This window comes from Schistocerca gregaria, chromosome 2 (genome assembly GCF_023897955.1).
Source record: "Schistocerca gregaria isolate iqSchGreg1 chromosome 2, iqSchGreg1.2, whole genome shotgun sequence".
Taxonomy (NCBI): Eukaryota; Metazoa; Arthropoda; class Insecta; order Orthoptera; family Acrididae; genus Schistocerca; species Schistocerca gregaria.
This window is the reverse complement of record NC_064921.1, coordinates 833492641-833507690: the sequence shown is the minus strand read 5'-3', so window position 1 is coordinate 833507690 and position 15050 is coordinate 833492641. Positions and strand designations below refer to the sequence as shown.

General features: G+C 44.2%; 1 protein-coding gene and 1 pseudogene across 1 annotated transcript in view; one reads left to right on the top strand and one right to left on the bottom strand.

Annotated features, from left to right (window-relative positions):
• The window catches only part of LOC126336002 (agrin-like), a 1245461-nt gene that overhangs the window by 1062164 nt on the left and 168247 nt on the right, over window positions 1-15050 (top strand). The gene's annotated exons all lie outside the window — the stretch shown is intronic.
• On the bottom strand, window positions 9176-9291 carry LOC126337345 (5S ribosomal RNA; annotated as a pseudogene).

Genomic DNA, 15050 nt, shown 5'->3' with positions numbered 1-15050 from the left:
CGGCCGTCAGAAGAAACGATTAGTCTCATAAAGTGGTAAACATGGTATTACAGCGCAAAAGGTCTACAGCTTCTGACGAAAACAACCACCTAAAGGGGAAGTTTTCCTACCATTTTAAAAACTGTCAGAGATCGCATCGGCAGAGTACTCAGAAAACACGATACAGTGTTTGAACAAAACAAGGAAGGTGCGCATATATTTTAACACTGCAAAGGCCCTACACACGCCGCTTGCCAGAGCAGGCGTGTATAAAATTACTAGCACTTTCAGTCAAAGCATATATGAACTTCAAAAAAAAGTGTTAATACCGTCATTGAGAAACACAAGAACAATTATCCCCTGGGCAAGAAGGAAAAATGTACAGCTACGCATTTCGGTCAGTTGGCCTCCAAACATACCCAATTCTTTTTCTGGCTGAAAGACTTACATCAAGCATTGTATCACACGTAAAGTATCTGCATTTTTTGCGCATTACCTTTTTTTCTGAGAATCAAATTTGGATTTCCCCTCTATTTTCACTATGATAAGTAACAAAGAGATACTTGCCAAAGTGGAAAGAAAAAATGGAGAAAACAGTGAAGACTGTATAACATCTAGCAGAAGAGTGGGGATATGTGCGCACCTACTACAGGATGGGCAAAATGAAGCTGCCCCGGGTGATATTTCATACGCCTTAAAATAGGCAGCCCAGTCTACATCACCCACATCTGAGGAGAATGATGTAAGTTGGATTACCTATCTTAAGGTGTATGAAATACTTTCCAGGCTATTCTTAAGCAGCCATCGACTAAGAAGTTACATTGGGCTGTTAAGAAAGACTTAGCTCTCGAAACTGGTTGAGCCACTAATTAGATCTGTGAGGCTTCCTCGAAGATTAAAACCGTATCCCAGACTGGGACTCGAACTGTGGACCTTTGCCTTTCATGGGCAAGTGCTCTGTCGACTGAACTATCCGTGCAACACACACGACCTGCCCTCAGAGCTTTTCTTCCGCCAGTACTCATCTCCTAATGTCCAAAATCACCAAGATCTCCTGCACTAGCATTCCTGAAAGGAATGTAGGGTATCTCATAAATGTTGCGACAGACTTCGAGGGGTTGTATAGGATGTCCTTAGGAACACATCGAGAGTAGCAACCCGTGTCCAGAAACGTCATCTAACGGCGCTACATAGCTTCAAAGTGAAAGGCGCCGGCGCCTGCCGCTAGGTTACCCCTTCAGCAGCATATGTGACTTCGTACTCTGACGGACGTTAGGCGGAATGTTTCGAAATGTTTTTTGCTATTTAGTGATCGCAGCTGTTCGCCACGATCACCAGTGGAGAAGATGGAGCTAGTTTCTGCGTAGAAAGGCCCTGTCTTCCATGAATCCAATGCTCTTTTGCCTCGATGGGTGACAGCTTCTGACACAAGTTTCCATCTGCAGTTTATTTTTCTCCTGAAACCGTCTAAAATCTCCTGTGTTGTTCGGTACACAGGAGAAAAATAAATTGCAAATGGAAATTTATACTCAAAATGGTCATCCACCAACGCAACAGAGCATCGCATTAATAGGAGACAAGGGCTGTCTACGCACCAGCTAGCTCCATCCTCTCCACTCCCGAATGTGGCAATTAGTCGTAAGTACAGAATAGCAAACAACACTATGCGAAGTTCTTCCTACTGTCAGTCAGCGTACAAACGAAGTTTTATACCGCAGGGTGGCCTAATTGCATGCGACTGCCGGCGTTATGTTGCTTCGTTACATGACGTTTCTGGACACGGGTTTCTATCCTCGATTTGTTCCGCAAAGCCGGCCGCGGTGGTCTCGCGGTTCTAGGTACTCGGTCCGGAGCCGCGTGACTGCTACGGTCGCAGGTTCGAATCCTGCCTGTGGCATAGATGGCATGTCCTTAGGTTAGTTAGGTTTAAGTAGTTCTAAGTTCTAGGGGACTGATGACCACAGATGTTAAGTCCCATAGTGCTCAGAGCTATTTGAACCATTTTGCACCGCAAAACACCCTCTCTAGCCCCTCGAATTTTGGCGCAACATTTCTGGGGAACACCGTATATGTGAGCGCTGACTGGAAACAACTGTAGCCACGTCCGTCTTGGCATGTTTAGGATGTATGCTAAGTATAACATTAATCGAAGTAGCATGCCCTTCTGCAGCATGTTAATTATAGCTGTCAGATTTTCAAGCTTAGGAGCCGAATAAATCTAAATTAATCATGGGTCCAGCGTCTCGACATGCTGGTTGGCTAAATGTTGAACTTGACCAAGAGACTCTCCTAGAAGTGAATGAAACTTTGCTTCCTCAAAAGTAGAACAGATAAAGAGGCCAGAAAGACTTATGAGGAATGCTGAAGCAAAAAAGACTACGTAGCAAAAGAAACAGCTACTAGAGTCCAAAACCGTGAAAATCACTCATTTCCAACGTTGCATACTATCTGACACCTCTGGTAGCAACACACCTTTTTTATTTAAACGTTATTTCTGGAGAGGGATTAAGACTCACCCATACAGCCGCAAGTGTTAGCGCGCCGCTTCCGGGATCTGAAGAGGTGTGCTGGTTCTGGATCGAAACCACCCAGTGGACTAACGACAAGGGCCGGTGTGCCGGCAAGCCTGTATGTGGTCGTTGGGATGGTGCAGGCATCTGGAGAGGGCCTGGACGCCAGTGTATATGGCAGGTCGCCCATGATGTGGGATGCAGGAGCTACGCTGAAAAGAATAAAACCGCTGTATGATCTCTCCTTTGTTGCGGACCTCAGTCGTAATAAAGTTTTCAAGTGGTAATATTCCCATCATTAGTATGTTTTTACTATATCAAAAAAAAATGGTTCAAATGGCTCTGAGCACTATTGGACTTAACTTCTGAGGCCATCAGTCCCCTAGAACTTATAACTACTTAAACCTAACTAACCTAAGGACATCACACATAACCATGCCCGAGGCAGGATTCTAACCTGCGACCGTAGCGCTCGCGCGGTTCCAGACTGCAGCGCCTAGAACCGCTCGGCCACCCCGGCCGGCTACTATCTCCACTATCGCGACTTCTGTTCGTGATCCATTATCAAGTGGAACGTAGAAAAATAGGAGTAGACCTATATGTCAATTATCAGCATGGCATGTTGTTGTCACAATAATGTAACTCTTATCTGACATCTGGTTTATATGTACTGATTCGAGCCGTGACTTTTATTATTTTCTTACGCAGACATTTCTAACACATGGGCCTACTGATGCCTTGCCAGATGCACTTGATAAAGACTCAAAAGTTGAAATCGCGGTAGTGAAAATAATGCAAAACATGCGGTCAAATGACGGCCTTGTTATCATTTTCAAAAAAGAGGTGCTGCCGTGTACTGCAGTTATTGAATGTGAAGCTGACACTGAACGCCGTGCTTGATAGCTTTAAAGAAAATTTTTTGTTTTGTTCTCCCATCGAAAGGCAAGAATAATCTTAACTGCATTACTGTTTAATATTTAGTCTGTATTATAGCCTACTTTGTTTTTTATGGCCATATAATTTTCATTTGAACATTTCTCGCTCTACGGCTTCGTTTTGTTATAATCTGACTCCATAATATTAGTAGAAGAATCTGCGACATGCGGTATCTATACTTGCAGGCTGAATCCTATTGTGCGCATCTTGAAACTATGTCCTGATCTATCCTCTCCGCCCACAGCGATTATTTCTGGAGTGTGCCAGTAACGTGCTCAGTTTTACCTGTACTATAGCGGCGAAAACTGGTTGAGTGCGTCACTCACATGATTCTGATGTCACTCTAAATTTTTACCGTGAAAATGTGCGAAGATGATTGTGTCAAGTAGGAAACCTCGACAGCATTCGTTTTAGACGTACAAATTCTTATTAATCACTTAGGTTCTGGGGGCCAGTTTTTCTTTTTCCTTTTTTTTTTTTTAATATACAAAGCTAGAGCAGCTTGCATCTTCTTTGTGTCATGTTAGTCATTTTGTCGAACATTAAAATCAACACAGCAGACCTCTTTGCGTATTACACCCTGGTGATACACGAATCTTTCTTGCACATTCGACATAGTTTTTGCAGTCGTTAATTTTTTTTCATTTCTGAACACACAGTCCCGGTGGTGGCGACACGCCATTAACTGTTGCTTCTCGGAGATCTCTCTCTCTCTCTCTCTCTCTCTCTCTCTCTCTCTCTCTCTCTCTCTCTCTAAGTCTCTCTTTCTCTCCCTCCCCCTCTCGCTCTCCCTCCCTCCCCCTCTCTCTCACACTGTCTTCCGCTCTTCTGTGACCGGCACCACGTTCAAACTGTTCCACTGGCGTCTCTTTAACGTGGTGTCTCCACGAGCACCAAAACATAGTTTCCCGCGTCATAGCCCCACCCGCACAATACCATTCTGAACGGTTTATTTTCTTCCACAGAATTAATTCAAGGGACACTGAGTCGGGGGACAAATGCAGATATTTACATGCAATGGTGTGCAAAACTAAACTTTCTCATGACGTGTCACTGGCAAGTAGCATAGCTCGATGAAACTTGGGTCATTCATAGAAAGAACTGCTACAGTATAGAACTGAATGTAGCTGAAAGGAATACGTAATGAGATGAACGTTCAGTGATCACAACGGACGGCAGCGAGTGCTTTGTAATGGGCTCCCGAGCAGACCACAAGGTTGGTGAGGAATTCTTGTGGTAGGGCGTTCCATTCCTCAGACGGTGCGGTTGCCAACTGCAGGACGGCCGTTGATGGATGTGGACGTGCTGCAATGCGTTGGGCGATCGATACCTTTTAGTCTGGGGAAGGCCAATCCAGTCCATTCATCGAATACCCTCCAGTTTCAAGAACTCCTGTATCTGCGTTGTCCGGTGCGGTCGGGATGAACGTACCGCTGATGAGGTGCACAATGGGAAGCGGTACAGAGTCACAACTATGCTGACTGTTGAATGCACCATGTTCAAAGTTTTGGAGGTTAGTACGTCCATGTAACGTTATGCGTCATCAAACTATAACACCTCGACCGCCAGAACGGTCATGTTCGACAATGCAATACGTGTTCCCACCAATCGCCAAATGAGGGTAAGTCCAGAATCACTACTCAGACTGAATCTGCTCTCATACGAGAACAGCACGAGATCCCATTCCTCATTGATCCGGATCCTATGCTCTTGGCACTATCGCAAACGGTACCGCCTTTGTGTAGGTGTCAACAGAACAGTGCGTACTTGTGGAGCGTGAGATTGCGTGGATTGAAGTCTTGTTAAGTGTCGCCGTAATCGCACCCGGTGTATGGTTCAAATGATTCTGAGCACTATGGGACTTAACGTCTGAGGTCATCAGTCCCCTAGAACGTAGAACTACTTAAACCTAACTAACCTAAGGACATCACACAGGATTGGAACCTGCGACCGTAGCGCACACGGTGAATACCTGTGCCTGTTGCACAATGTAGCGGCCATCTGCTACTGTAGTTGCCCGTAGTCAGCCATCTATTCTGCTTCGGAGAGCAGTGTCTCTGGTTCTGAACGTTCCAGATACTCATGAAACAATCCTGTGAGCAGTACCAAACTCTTAGGCTACACTCGTCCTTCTTCTAGTAACCCGATTACTCTTCCCCTTGCAAAGTCATGCAGATGTTGACTCTGGGACATTTTTTAAGGACACCAAAATACTGCATCGCAGCAGCTCGCTGATGGACACACACTGCCTTTTTTCTGCTCCTTCAGCTGCCTTGAACTGTGGACCGCACCCATTTGGCGCTGTAGTTATGCTCACCTCACGCCATGTGACATACAGAATTCTGTGTACGACTTTGAGTCCTCTGGCTACACGCTACAGCAGTTTCACTATCTCCTCCGAGATATTAATATGCTATCTTACCTCAACCATCTCGTACTTAAGTTTTAAAGAGCAATGTACTAAAAATTATTTATTTATTTATACGTCAAGTCCCATAGGACTACATTGAGGTCATGGAATGTATCAGTACATGAAATTACAACATAAAAGTAATAACAGATAAAAATAAAATGTTTACGAACCCGAAAAATATCAAGACATAAGTTTACATAAACGCAATCAACAATGCAACAAAAATCAGCTTAAATTTTCAAGGAACTCCTCTACAGAATAGAAGGAGTGAACCACGAGGAAACTCTTCAGTTTTGATTTGAAAGCGCGTGGATTACTGCTAAGATTTTTGAAATCTAGCGGTAGGTTCAAATGGCTCTAAGCACTATGGGACTAACTTCTGAGGTCATCAGTCCCCTGGAACTTAGAACTACTTAAACCTAACTAATCTAAGGACATCACGCACATCCATGCCCGAGGCAGGATTCGAACCTGCTATTGTAGCGGTCGCGCGGTCCCAGACTGAAGCGCCTAGAACCGCTCGGCCACTCCGGCCGGCAATCTTGCGGTAGCTTATTAAAAATGGATGCAGCAGTATACTGCACACCTTTCTGCACAAGAGTTAAGGAACTGCTATCCAAATGCAGGTTTGATTTGTGCCGAGTATTAACTGAGTGAAAGCTGCTTATTCTTGGGAATAAGCTGATATTGTTAACAAGAAATGACAGTGAAGAATATATATATATATATATATATATATATATATATATATATATATATATATATATATATATATATATATATATATATATGCCAAAGTCAAAATACCCAGACTCGCGAACAGGGGTCGACAAGAGGTTTGTGAGCTTACACCACTTACTGCCCGAACCGCCCATTTCTGAGCCGAAAACATTCTTTTAGAATGGGAAGAGTTACCTCAAAATATAACACCATACGACATAAGCGAATGAACATTAGAACAGTAGACTAATTTTCGTGTCGAACGATCACTTACTTCAGATACCTTTCGAATAGAAAAACTGGCAGCATTATATGCGCATTAATAAAAATGTGACATCAGCGGTGTCCAGTGACAGCAGTGGAGAACAGTATCAAACCAGCCTTCAAGTTGATTACCCATAAAACAGCACTGTGGCTCCACGCATTTTCATTTTTCTTTTTTAGGGGGTAGGGGACTGGTTCGTCTGACTGGATCGATGCGGCCCGCCACGAATTCCCCTCCCGTGCGAACTTCTTTATCTCAGAGTAGCACTTGCAACTTATGTCCTCAATTATTTGCTGGATGTATTGCAATATTTGCCTTCCTCTTCGGTTTTTGCCCTCTACAGTTCCCTCTAGTACCATGGAAGTCATTCCCTCATGTCAAAACAGAGGTCCTGTCATCCTGTCTCTTCTCCTTATCATTGTTTTCCGCATATTCCTTTCCCCTCCGATTCTGCGCAGAACCTCCTCATTCCTTACCTTAACAGTCCACCTAAATTTCAACATTCGTCTGTAGCATCAAATCTCAAATACTACGATTTTCTTCTGATCCGGTTTTCCCACAGTCCACGTTTCACCAGCATACAGTGCTGTGCTCCAGAGGTACAGTCTCAGAAATTAAGGCCTATGTTTGATGCTAGTCGACGGTCTTGGCCAGGAATGCCCTTGCTGCCATTGCTAGTCTGCTTTTAATGTCCTCCTTGCTCCGTCCGTCATTTGTTATTTTACTGGATAGGTAGCAAATTCATTAATTTCATCTACTTATTGACCATCAAACCTGATGTTAAGTTTCTTTCTATTCTCATTTCTGCTACTTATCATTACATTCGTCTTTCTTCGATTTACTCTCAATCCATATTCTGTATTCGTGAGATTGTTCATTCCACTCAGCAGATCATGTAATTCTTCTTTATTTTCGGTCAGTATAACAATGTCATCAGCGAATTGTATCATTGAGATCCTTTCGCCGTGAGTTTTAATCCCATTCCTCAACATTTCTTTTATTTCCATTATTGCTTCTTCTATGTACAGATTGAAGAGTAGGGGCTAAAGACAACATCCCTGTCTTACACTGTTTTTAATTCGAGCACTTCGTTCTTGGTCGTCCACTCTTTTTATTCCCTCTTGGCTCTTGTACATACGAGTTCATGTAGTCAGCCTTTACTCGTGGAGATCCATAACCCTACACGCTTCATCTACTCAGGACAAAGGTGCTGGCTGTAAAAGAAACAGCTTATTTCTTTCACTTTGTGGAAAACGTGTACGTGGCTGCAGATAACGTATTTCCGATGTGTCACTGAGTGTTTAGAGTGGTAGCAGATATTAGAAACACGGCGTGACCAATGAGAGACCTAGTATATGTATTTCCGGAGGAATTTATGACCTCTCCGTGAGCCACGCTGCAGGTCTGTTTTCTAGTAGTCGAGAAGCGGAGGAAGGAATATGCGGCGAATTTCCGCGCTCCCGAGTTGTCATGTAAATTTGCTGACGGCTGTCAGGGCGTTCATACGGCAGTATTCATGACCCATGAATACGAAATATGGAACTGCATTTTCTTCGCCGCCAAGCCGTTGAGAAACACAAGAAACACGCGCTTGCAAGGCGAACGCGTAGTAGCATAGAGGAGCGAAACAGTTTTCTCCGGATTATTTACAAGGAAAATTTTATGCCAAAGCCTTTGACGTAAGATCCCCTGTCAAGATAGAATAGCTGAGTAGCTCTGAAGCATATTTCGGATGATAGTAGGAAACAGAGAGAGATAATGGAATAAAAATCATTAGGGACGTTGAGCTTCTAAAACACGTACCTGTTTCAGGGTTTTGTTCCTCAAGCGGTAAAAACGAAATCCTTATAGGACACTAGGACACTTTGTTGTCCGTCCGTCCGTCCGTCAGATTGCAGAAAACCTTCTATCTCAGGAGCGGCTAAATGTATCAAGTAGAAACTTATCACATACTAAGGTCTATTGTCCCTTGGCGGTGTAAGACATTGAAGTTTCTAGATCAATGCAATAGGAAATACGGCCATTTTTGTCACATATTTCGATGCCCGCAAACTCACTCATCAGAACACATGTTGTGCTTCCCATTGGCCTAGAGTCATGAAGTTTGGCGAGAAGAAATGTTTCACAGTAAAACTAAAACTAAACTCCTCCAGGGCAGGCCATGAAGGCCCAACGGTACCGACCGGCCGCCGTGTCATCCTCAGCCCGTGGGCGTCACTGGATGCGGATATGAAGGTGAATGTGGACAGCATCCTGCTCTCCCGGCCGTATGTCAGATTCCGAGACCGTAGCCGCTACTTCTCAACCAAGTAGCTCCTCAGTTTGCCTCACAAGGGCTGAGTGCACAACGCTTGCCAACAGCGCTCGGCACCGGATGGTCACCCATCCAAGTACTAGCCGAACCCGACAGCGCTTAACTTCGGTGATCTGACGGGACCCGGTGTTACCACTGTGGCGAGGCCGTTGGCTTTCGCAGTAAAAGTAAAGGAAAAAATCAGAAAGTTGTCAATTTACAATTTTCTCAAACGAAAAAAAGTTTTTGTCATTTGTTATCGGGCTATCCGTCCGTATACTTGTTACGACGCCTTTGCCTCAGGAACTAGTAGACGGATCAAGTTGGAGTTTATGTGACATACTAAGGTCTACAGCCCCTTTTTGGTGTAGAAAAATTAAGCTTCTCAGTCAATGCAATCAAAAGATATGGTCATCTATCTTACATATTGTGACACGCGCAAACTCACTAATCAAAACCCATAGGGTACTTCCTGTTGGCCTAGAATCATGACGCTTCGCAAGAAGAAAGGCACTACAGTGCAAGTAAGTGGAATACCCGAAATCGTTAATTTGTAATTGTGCTTTTTTCGCAGCAACCGGTTTATATATCACGTTGCAATTTGTGCCACATATTACGGACTATCGTCCCTTGATGGTGTAAAGCGTCTAAGTCTTCTAAGACAATGCAGTCAAAAAGTATGGCCATTTATATCGCCTATTTTGATACTGACAAACTCACTCATCAAAATCCGAACTTTCCGTTGACCCAGAATAATGAAATTTGACAATATTATTTCTCAAAATTTCGTAATTTGGTTGGGTGAATGTATAATTGATCTTCCTTGTAAGCAGACCACGTGCAACGAGGATGTGAGGTCTAATAGCCTAGCATCCGACCACGCAAATCATGAAATAGTAACAGTCACGTCGAACATAATCTGGAAAACAGCGAATAGTCTCGGAGTCTCAGCAACGCAGTTTACATTCAGAGCTGGTAAGGCATGCAAATAATTGGAAAAGGTCTTTGCTCCGCACAGTTTTTCTTCACATTGATAAATATTTCATCTGAAGGTAGCCTTACAAATTAATTCGTTCTCACATTAAATACAGATATGAGAGTGAATATACAAGCAAGTGTATAGCCTAAATATAGCATGAATTTTATACGTGATTGGATTAATATTTCAGCTGAAGGTAGCCTTGACAAATAAATACATACTCAGATTAAATACAGATTTGAGAGTGAATGTACAAGCATGTGTGCAGGCTAAATGTAGCATGGATTTTATAGGTGATTGGGTGAGCAAAATAAGTCTTAGATGTTTCATTGAGATTCCTCATTTCAAAAGCAATAACAAATGAAAGATTGCACTTGTCTTGTGATGGACTACACAAGACTATGATATGTGAAAAATGAAACAAAGAAAAATCCACACATAATAGCCAATACTGCATATATTTAAATTAGCGGAAACGTGGAGTAGACAGTACGCCTACCGCACCGCATGAGTGAACGAGTGAAATAGCGTCACTGTACGTATTCGGCATCGGCCGATATCTTACTTTTTGAAGCCGGCCGGAGTGGCCGTTCGGTTCTAGGCGCTACAGTCTGGAGCCGAGCGGCCGATACAGTCGCAGGTTCGAATCCTGCCTCGGGCATGGATGTGTGTTATGTCCTTAGGTTAGTTAGGTTTAATTAGTTCTAAGTTCTAGGCGACTGATGACCTCAGAAGTTAAGTCGCTCAGAGCCATTTGAACCATTACTTTTTGAACAATAGTAATTGAGTTTGAACATAGGTGAAGGTACACTGAAAGACCTGAAACACTGGGAACAGAATATTACGCCAAGCTGCGAAATGCGTACAGCAGACTCACCATAATTCTCGTAGGTCGTAGCCTGGAAACGGTCTCCAGGAAGTAAGCTCAATGCAGGTACGCAGCGTCCATGAGGAAGCTTCGACATCGGTCGTCCAGGATACAACACGTGGAACCAGCGAGATGGCGAGAAGAAAGTGGAAGCGAAGAGCAAAACACAGTAGAGCTCAACAGAACAAAATGTTTTGTCCGCTGTAACACGCGGCTCAAAAACAAGCGACATGGCACGCGCAGGACTTTGGTCCGTACACAAGTCTCCAAACTATTGGCTAATGTCTTCACTCGATCAGTCAACGACTGTAATACATTAAGTGATCGATAAACGTGGTCCAGTAGAATGAAGAAGTTGGAAATTGACGTTTTAACGACCGACGTTCAAGCTTTATATGGCATCAAGAGTTGAAACTCGGTCACTTCCAATGTTTAGACAGAAGGTGCTTAATGCCACACTGATTAATTTCGGAGTCTATACTTGCCATAGCTTTCTTCTATGTCAGATGGTTCGAATGACACTGAGCGTTATGGGACATAACTTCTGAGGTCATCAGTCCCCTAGAACTTAGAACTACTTAAACCTAACTAACCTAAGGACATATCACACATTCATGCCCGAGGCAGGATTCGAACCTGCGACCGTAGCGGTCGCACGGGTCCAGACTGAAGCGCGAAGAACCGCTCGGCCACACCGACCGGCTCTTCCATGTCCTCCAAACTCTGAATCTATTTGCTCCCGTGCTATGAGACTTTCAGTCCCAAGAAAGAGGAACAGGAGAGAGTCTGATTCGACAACTCAGTCAAGCACCTTATTGTGATGCAATTTCTTACTCTTGGCTGCTGGAATTTTCTTCTAGGTAACTACCTTGAAGCTGCTCCATTGTTACTCAAGGGTTCCTACGTGTAACACTAAAAATCAACTATACAACGGCTTCTGTTCTCAATTAATTTAAAAGCTAATTTAAAAGCCGGAGAGAGATTACTGAATCAAGAGAGTAGATCGGGATATCAAAGGGGGAAATTTCGGTTATGAACCTTATCAATGGCTTGCTCAATCAGAGCTCGAGAAACCTCGGCTCAACTAGTGAACGAATGGCGTGAAACACGAGCGTCATTGCTACGTTGTGTTCAAAGTAAGCTGCACTATTACTAGCTACTAGGCGTTAAATGCGTCCAGCAAGTCGCGTCCGCAGTGATACGTCTCGAAGCCCAAACCGAATGGGCAGGATATAATGATGGCTAGAACTTTCATGGCTTAGCTGGTGCAACACTCCTGTAAGCTTGAGGCTTCAAAAAATAGATTCGTTTCACCCACATAAGAACAGGGTCCAAAGCCTAACTGTTGAGACATAGGAGCCAACAACATCTTCTACATCTGCATATACGCTCGGCCAGTCACCAAGCGGTGTGTGGCGGAGGCCACAATTCGCGCCAAAGTCATATTTTTCCGACTCTGTTCCACTCGCGAATCGCGCGAGGGAGAAACGACTGTCTGAACACCTCAGTACGAGCTCTAACCTACCTTATCTTTGAATCGTGATCATTGCGCGATTTGAAAGTTGGTGCTAATACCTGTATTATATGCTTTACATCCTTGGCGAAGATCGGATTTCAGAATTTAGTGAGCAGCCCCTTCCGTTTAGCGCGTCGTCTATCTTCAAGTGTGTCCCACTTCAAACTTTCTATGAGATCTGTAACGCTCTCGCGATGGCTAAAGGTACCAGTCACGAATCTAGCCGCTCTTTTTTGGACCTTCTCAATCTCTTGAAACAGACCCTGCTGGTAAGTGTCTTATACAGACGAACAATACTCTAAGATTGGACGAACTAGCGTATTGTAAGCTATGTAAGCTATTTCCTTTGTTGAAGGACTGCATCGCTTCAGGAGTTCGCCTTGCCTGTTCCGTGTGTAATCTTATCGTTCCATTTGAGATCATTTCGAACAGTCACACCCAGATACTTGACGGGTGTTACCGCTTCCTAAGACTGGGCATTTATTTTCTACTCGACATTAATGGGGATTTTCGCCTTGCTACACGCAGTAGATTACACTTACTAATATTGGGAGATAACTGCCAGTCATTACACCACGCATTTATTATCTGCAAATCCTCATTGATTTGTTCACAACTTTCGTGTGATACTACTTTCCTGTAGACTACAGAATCATCGGCAAACAGTCTAATGCCGCTGTCAATACCATAAACAGATCGTTTATGTAAATCGTAAAAAGCAGAGGACCTATTACGCTGCCCTGGGGCACACTTGAAGTTAAGTTTGTTTCTGTTGAAGTCACCCCGTTCAGGACGACATACTGCTCCCTGTCTGTTAGAAAACTTTCTATCCAACCACATATGTCATCGGATAGACCGTAAGCGCGCACTTTTTGGAGCAAGCGACAGTGCGGAACTGTGTCGAACGCGTTTCGAAAGTCGAGAAACACAGCATCAATCTGGGAGCCAGTATCTAGAGCCTGTTGTATTTCATGCGCCAAGAGAACCAGCTATGTCTCGCATGACCGCTCTTTCCTAAACTCGTGCTGTTTTCTGTAGATGAGCTTCTCAGAGTCTAGAAAGGACATTATCTCTGAAAATAAAATATGTTCCATGATTCTACAACAAATCGATGTCAGTGAAATTGGCCGGTAATTATGTGCATCCGATTTTCTACCCTTTTTTTTATAGATTGATATGACATGGGCCTTCTTCCAGTCCCGTGCAACTTCCCGGTGATCCAATGATCTCTGATAGATGATGGATAAGAATGGTGCTATATTTGTAGCATAAGTCAGCATATAATCTTACGGGGATACCATCTAGGCCAGATGCCTTTCTGGTATCTAAGGATCTTAACAGTTTTACAATCCCAGATACACCAAACACTATGTCAGCCATCTTTGCATTTGTTATACTTGAAAGTCCTCTACCGTAAACGAGGTTTTGAAAGCAACACTACTGGCCATTAAAATTGCTACACCACGAAGATGACGAGCTACAGACGCGAAATTTAACCGACAGGAAGAAGATGCTGTGATAGGCAAATTATTAGCTTTCCAGACCATTCACACAAGGTTGACGCCGGTGGCGACACCTACAACGTGCTGACATGTTCCAACCGATTTCTCATACACAAACAGCAGTTGACCGGCGTTGCCTGGTGAAACGTTGTTGTGATGTCTATTTTAACGAGTAGAAATGCGTACCATCACGTTTCCGACTTTGATAAAGGTCGGATTGTAGCCTATCACGATTGAGTTTTATTGTATCGCGACATTGCTGCTCGCGTTGGTCGAGGTACAATGACTGTTAGCAGAATATGGAATCGGTGGGTTCAGGAGGGTAATACGGAAGGCCGTGCAGGATCCCAACGGCGTCGTGTCACTAGCAGTCGAGATGACAGGCATCATTTCCGCATGGCTGTAACGTATCGTGTAGCCACATCTCGATCCCTCAGTCAACAGACGGGGACGTTTGCAAGACAACAACCATCTGCACGAACAGTTCGACGACGTTTGCGGCAGCATGGACTATCAGCTCAGAGACCATGGCTGCGGTTACCCTTGACGCTGCATAACAGACAGGAGCGCCTGCAATGGTGTACTCAACGACGAACCTGAGTGCACGAATGGCAAAACATCATTTTTTCGGATGAATCCAGGTTCTGTTTAGAGCATCATGATGGTCGCATCCGTGTTTGGAGACATCTCGGTGAACGCACACTGGAAGCGTGTATTCGTCATCGCCACACTGGCATTTCACCCGGCGTGATGGTATGGGGTGCCATTGGTTACACGACCCTATCACCTCTTGTTGGCATTGACGGCACGTTACATCTCAGATGCGTTACGATCCGTGGCTCTACCCTTCATTTGATCCCTACATTTCAGCAGGATAATGAACGACCACATGATGCAGGTCCTGTGCGGGCCTTTCTGGATACAGAAAATGTTCGACTGCTTGCCCTGGCCAGCACATTCTCCAGATCTCTCGCCAGTTGAAAACGTCTGGTCAATGGTGGCCGAGCAACTGGCTCGTCACAATACGCCAGTCACTACTCTTGATGAACTGTGGTATCGTGTTGACGCT